The sequence below is a fragment of the Schistocerca cancellata genome, chromosome 6 (assembly GCF_023864275.1).
Source record: "Schistocerca cancellata isolate TAMUIC-IGC-003103 chromosome 6, iqSchCanc2.1, whole genome shotgun sequence".
Lineage (NCBI taxonomy): Eukaryota > Metazoa > Arthropoda > Insecta > Orthoptera > Acrididae > Schistocerca > Schistocerca cancellata.
The window spans coordinates 107655788-107661787 of NC_064631.1; the positions used below are offsets into that span (position 1 = coordinate 107655788).

General features: G+C 46.3%; 1 protein-coding gene across 2 annotated transcripts in view; it reads right to left on the reverse strand.

Annotated features, from left to right (window-relative positions):
• The window catches only part of LOC126191288 (methyl farnesoate epoxidase-like), a 184985-nt gene extending 183726 nt beyond the window's left edge, over positions 1-1259 (reverse strand). For both annotated transcript variants that reach the window (XM_049932102.1, XM_049932101.1), the window contains exon 1: positions 1114-1259. The gene's annotated coding sequence lies outside the window, so the exon portion shown is untranslated. The remainder of the gene's footprint in view (positions 1-1113) is intronic.
• Positions 1260-6000: the final 4741 nt, after the last annotated feature.

A 6000-nucleotide genomic window follows, 5' to 3' on the forward strand; every position in this document is an offset into this window, starting at 1 on the left:
ATACTGGCGAATGTCTTAAGAAACCAAAAGAGAGGACGCTGATCGAAAGAGGAGGTAAACTACACTCATCAAAGTGTTCAGAAATTTCGATCTTTCGTTGTCAAATGTGGAACACGAGAACAAGATGTGGTTTACCTCTGCTTCTGACCCGGTATCGCACTTACATGCAGGGGAATCGTAAATGTTGATTCTATTTTTCGCCGACCTATGTGGCCGAGCGGTTCTAGGCGCTTTAGTCAGGAACCGTGCGATCGCTATGGTCGCAGGTTCGAATCCTGCCTCGGGCATGGATATGTGTGATGTCCTTAGGCTAGTTAGGTTTAAGCAGTTCTAAGTTCTAGGGGACTGATGACCTCAGAAATTAAGTCCCATAGTGCTCAGAGCCGTTTTCTATTTTTCTATGTTGTGCGTGCGTTACGTAAGAGTGGTACAGTTCGCTAATAATTTAACAACCATCATTGCCCGTTTTAGGGCACCGCGTGCTATGTTCAACATTCACAAAATGTGGCACAGCTTCACATGAGTGATGGAAGGAATGGGGAAAAAATTTTGAATGGTGAGATAGGATGGAAATAATACGAGACAAAAATAGTCGCAATAGGGGGACTACACAACACCCACGCCTATCTCATAAAGTGCAAATAAAAAAAGTCTCCGTCATACAAAGACACCGGTTCTGTTGGCGGGAGCGACGTCACAACCGCAGCAACACAAGGCTCGGAGACACATTCATAGTAGCTAACGGCACAAAAATGTGCGCTACACAGTCATTATTGCTGGCGATTAGATTAAGAAATCACAGCGTCAAAACACACTCGATGTAAAGCACTTTGCTGTAGCCCCTTACAGCTTCTCTCTTCCCCTTCCCTCCCGCTGCCCCTCCCTATTCTACACCTCAGCACCTTTCCCCCACGTCGTCGTTTTTGAGGATTCAGCACGTCTAGTACAGACGGATACTTACAGTACTCGTACACGAAACACGTTACATGTGCAGCGTTTGGTAAAGTAACCGGTACCGTGAAACGAATGAAACTCCTCGTGCATACGAGGCACTCGGTGCGAGCTGAAGTATTCAGAAACGAGATGTTGGCCATGCCGTGCGCGCTTCCTCACCTTTGCGAGCCGGCCGCGCCGACGCCAGCCGTTGTGTTCTGCAAGCCGGCCGCTCCGCTACTGGCGAGACGAGCACGCACGGTTTGGACGCGACCTCCCTCACGGCACACTGCTGTGACTCGGCAGACTTGGCGTGCGCTTGGCCGTGACCGTCTTATCTACAGCAGCTGCTCTCCGCGCACATTCGCTTACTAGCATTGCAACTGACGTACTGTAACCAGTCTTTTATTTAGATGGAAGATGAGGTGCTAAGATTCTTGACGATTAACAAGCATAAGGAAATAATATTTTAAAAGTACAGGGTTATTACAAATGATTGAAGCGATTTCACAGCTCTACAATAACTTTATTATTTGAGATATTTTCACAATGCTTTGCACACACATACAGAAATTCAAAAAGTTATTTTAGGCATTCACAAATGTTCGATATGTGCCCCTTTAGTGATTCGGCAGACATCAAGCCGATAACCAAGTTCCTCCCACACTCGGCACAGCATATCCCCATCAATGAGTTCGAAAGCATCGTTGATGCGAGCTCGCAGTTCTGGCACGTTTCTTGGTAGAGGAGGTTTAAACACTGAATCTTTCACATAACCCCACAGAAAGAAATCGCATGGGGTTAAGTCGGGAGAGCGTGGAGCCCATGACATGAATTGCTGATCATGATCTCCACCACGACCGATCCATCGGTTTTCCAATCTCCTGTTTAAGAAATGCCGAACATCGTGATGGAAGTGCGGTGGAGCACCATCCTGTTGAAAGATGAAGTAGGCACTGTCGGTCTCCAGTTGTGCCGTGAGCCAATTTTCCAGCATGTCCAGATACACGTGTCCTGTAACGTTTCTTTCGCAGAAGAAAAAGGGGCCGTAAACTTTAAACCGTGAGATTGCACAAAACACGTTAACTTTTGGTGAATTTCGAATTTGCTGCACGAATGCGTGAGGATTCTCTACCGCCCAGATTCGCACATTGTGTATGTTCACTTCACCATTAAGAAAAAATGTTGCTTCATCACCGAAAACAAGTCTCGCACTGAACGCATCCTCTTCCATGAGCTGTTGCAACCGCGCCGAAAATTCAAAGCGTTTGACTTTGTCATCGGGTGTCAGGGCTTGTAGCAATTGTAAATGGTAAGGCTTCTGCTTTAGCCTTTTCCGTAAGATTTTTCAAACCGTCAGCTGTGGTACGTTTAGCTCCCTGCTTGCTTTATTCGTCGACTTCCGCGGGTTACGCGTGAGACTTGCCCGCACGGGTTCAACCGTTTCTTCGCTCACTGCAGGCCGACCCGTTGATTTCCCCTTACAGAGGCACCTAGAAGCTTTAAACTGCGCATACCATCGCCGAATGGAGTTAGCAGTTGGTGGATCTTTGTTGAACTTCGTCCTGAAGCGTCGTTGCACTGTTATGACTGACTGATGTGAGTGCATTTCAAGCACGACATACGCTTTCTCGGCTCCTGTCGCGATTTTGTCTCACTCCGCTCTCGAGCGCTCTGGCGGCAGAAACCTGAAGTGCGGCTTCAGCCGAACAAAACTTTATGAGTTTTTCTACGTATCTGTAGTGTGTCGTGACCATATGTCAATGAATGGAGCTACAGTGAATTTATGAAATCGCTTCAATCATTTGTAATAGCCCTGTTATATATACTTAAAGTCGAAAAGTTCAAAAGAACTTACAATAGTGAAGTATAAAGCAGATAAACTGGTAATTTCATATGCAGGGTCGTCCATTGATAGTGACCGGGCCAAATATCTCACGAAATAAGCATCACACGAAAAAACTACAAAGAACGAAACTCGTCTAGCTTGCAGGGGGAAACCAGATGGCGCTATGGTTGGCCCGCTAGATAGTGCTGCCATAGGTCAAACGGATATCAACAGCGTTTTTTTTAAATAGGAACCCCCATTTTTATTACATATTCGTGTAGTACGTAAATAAATCTGAATGATTTAGTTGTACTACTTTTTTCGCTTTGTTACAGGTGGCGCTGTAATAGTCACAAACGTGTAAGTACGTGGTGTCACGTAACATTCCGCCAGTGCGGACGGTATTTGCTTCGTGATACATTACCTGTGAAACTCCCTGGCAGATTAAAACTGTGTTCGAGTTCGAGTCTCGGTCCGGCATACAGTTTTAATCTGCCAGGAAGTTTCATATTAGCGCACACTCCGCTGTAGAGTGAAAATTTCATTCTAGAAACATCCTTCAGCCTGTGGCTAAGCCATGTCTCCGCAATGTCCTTTCTTCTTGGAGTGCTAGTTCTGCAAGTTTCGCAGGAGAGCTTTTGTGAAGTTTGGAAAGTAGGAGACGAGGTACTGGCGGAATTAGAGCTGTGAGGACGGGGCGTGAGTCGTGCTTGGACAGCTCAGTTGGTAGAGCACTTGCCCGCGAAAGGCAAAGGTCCCGAGTTCGAGTCTCGGCCCGGCACACAGTTTTAATCTGCCAGGAAGTTTCATAGCGCACACTCCGTTGTAGAGTGAAAATTGCATTCTAGAAACATTACACGTGTTAAAATGGACCGTTTACCAATTGCGGAAAAGATCGATATCATGTTGATGTATGGCTGTTGTGATCAAAATGCCCAACGGGCGTATGCTATGTATGCTGCTCGGTATCCTGGACGACATCATCCAAGTGTCCGGACCGTTCGCCCGATAGTTACGTTATTTAAGGAAACAGGAAATGTTCGGCGACATGTGAAACGCCACCCACGACCTGCAACAAGTGATGATGCCCAAGTAGGTGTTTTAGCTGCTGCCGCGGCTAATCCGCACATCAGTAGCAGAGAAATTGCGCGAGAATCGGGAATCTCAAAAACGTCGGTGTTGAGAATGCTACATAAACATCGATTGCACCCGTACCATATTTCTATGCACGAGGAATTGCATGGCGACGACTTTGAACGTCGTGTACAGTTCTGCCACTGAGCACAAGAGAAATTACGGGACGATGACAGATTTTTTGCACGCGTTCTATTTAGCGACGAAGCGTCATTCACCAACAGCGGTAACGTAAACCGGCATAATGTGCACTATTGGGCAACGAAAAATCCACGATGGCTGCGACAAGTGGAACATCAGTGACCTTGGCGGGTTAATGTATGGTGTGGCATTATGGGAGGAAGGATAATTGGCCCCCATTTTATCGATGGCAATCTAAATGGTGCAATGTATGCTGATTTCCTACGTAATGTTCTACCGATGTTACTACAAGATGTTTCACTGCATGACAGAATGGCGATGTACATCCAACATGATGGATGTCCGGCACATATCTCGCGTGCGGTTGAAGCGGTATTGAATAGCATATTTCATGATAGATGTATTGGTCGTCGAAGCACCATACCATGGCCCGCACGTTCACCGGATCTGACGTCCCCGGATTTCTTTCTGTGGGGAAAGTTGAAGGATATTTGCTATCGTGATCCACTGACAACGCCTGACAACATGCGTCAGCGCATTGTCAATGCATGTGCGAACATTACGAAAGACCAAGTACTCGCTGTTGAGAGGAATGTCGTTACACGTATTGCCAAATGCATTGAGGTAGACGGTCATCATTTTGAGCATTTATTGCGTTAATGAGGTATTTACAGGTAATCACCCTGTAACAGCATGCGTTGTCAGAAATGATAATTTCACAAAGGTACATGTATCACATTGTTACAACGGAAATAAAATGTTCAAACGTACCTACGTTTTGTATTTTAATTTAAAAAACCTACCTGTTACCAACTGTTCGTCTAAAATTGTGAGCCATATGTTTGTGACTATTACAGCGCCATCTATCACAAAGCGAAAAAAGTGGTGAAACTAAAACATTCATATTTCTTTACGTAGTACACGAATATGTAATAAAAAAAGGGGGTTCCTATTTAAAAAAAACGCAGTTGATATCCGTTTGACCCATGGCAGCGCCATCTAGCGGGCCAACCATAGCGTCATCTGGCTTCCCCCTTCAAGCTAGACGAGTTTCGTTCTTTGTAGTTTTGTCGTTTGACGCTTATTTCGTGAGATATTTGGCCCGTTCACGACCAATGGACTACCCTGTATATACTGAGGCGGCAAAGAAACCGCTATAGACATGCGTATTCAAATACAAAGATATGTAACCAGGCAGAATACGGTGCTGCGGTCGGCAACGCCTATGTAACACAACAGGTGTCTGGCGCAGTTGTTAGATCGGTTACTGTTCCTACTATGGCATGTTATCAAAATTTCAGTGGGTTTGAACGTGGTGTTATATTCAGCGCACGAGTGGTGGGACACAGCATCTCCGAGGTAGCGACGAAGTGGGGATTTTCTCGTACGACCATTTCACGAGTGAAACATCAAATCTCCGACACCACTGCGGCCGGAATTAGATCCTGCACGAACGGGGCCAAGGATGACTGAAGAGAATCGTTCAACGTGACAGAAGCGCAACCTTTCCGCAAATTGCTGTAGATATCAATGCTGGGCCATCAGTGAATGTCAGTGTACGAACCATTCAACGAAACATCATCGATTTGCGCTTCCGAAGCCGATGGCTCGCTCGTGTACCCTTGATGACTGCACGACACAAAGCTTTACTCGCCAGAGCCCAACACCGACATTGGACCGTTGATGACTGGAAGGAAGCTTCTGCTCGGGGGAGTCTCGTTTCAAATTGTTCCGAGCGTATGGTCGTGTATGGGCATGGAGACAACCTTATGAATCCATGGACCCTGCACGCCAGCAGAGGACTGTTCAAGCTGGTGGAGGCTCTGCAATGATGTGGGGCGTGTACAGTTGGAGTGATATGGGACCCCTGATACGTCTAGATACGACTCTGATAGGTGACAGGTACTTAAGAATCCTGTCTGAGCACCTGTATCCATTCGTGTCCATTGTGCAGTCCGACCGAC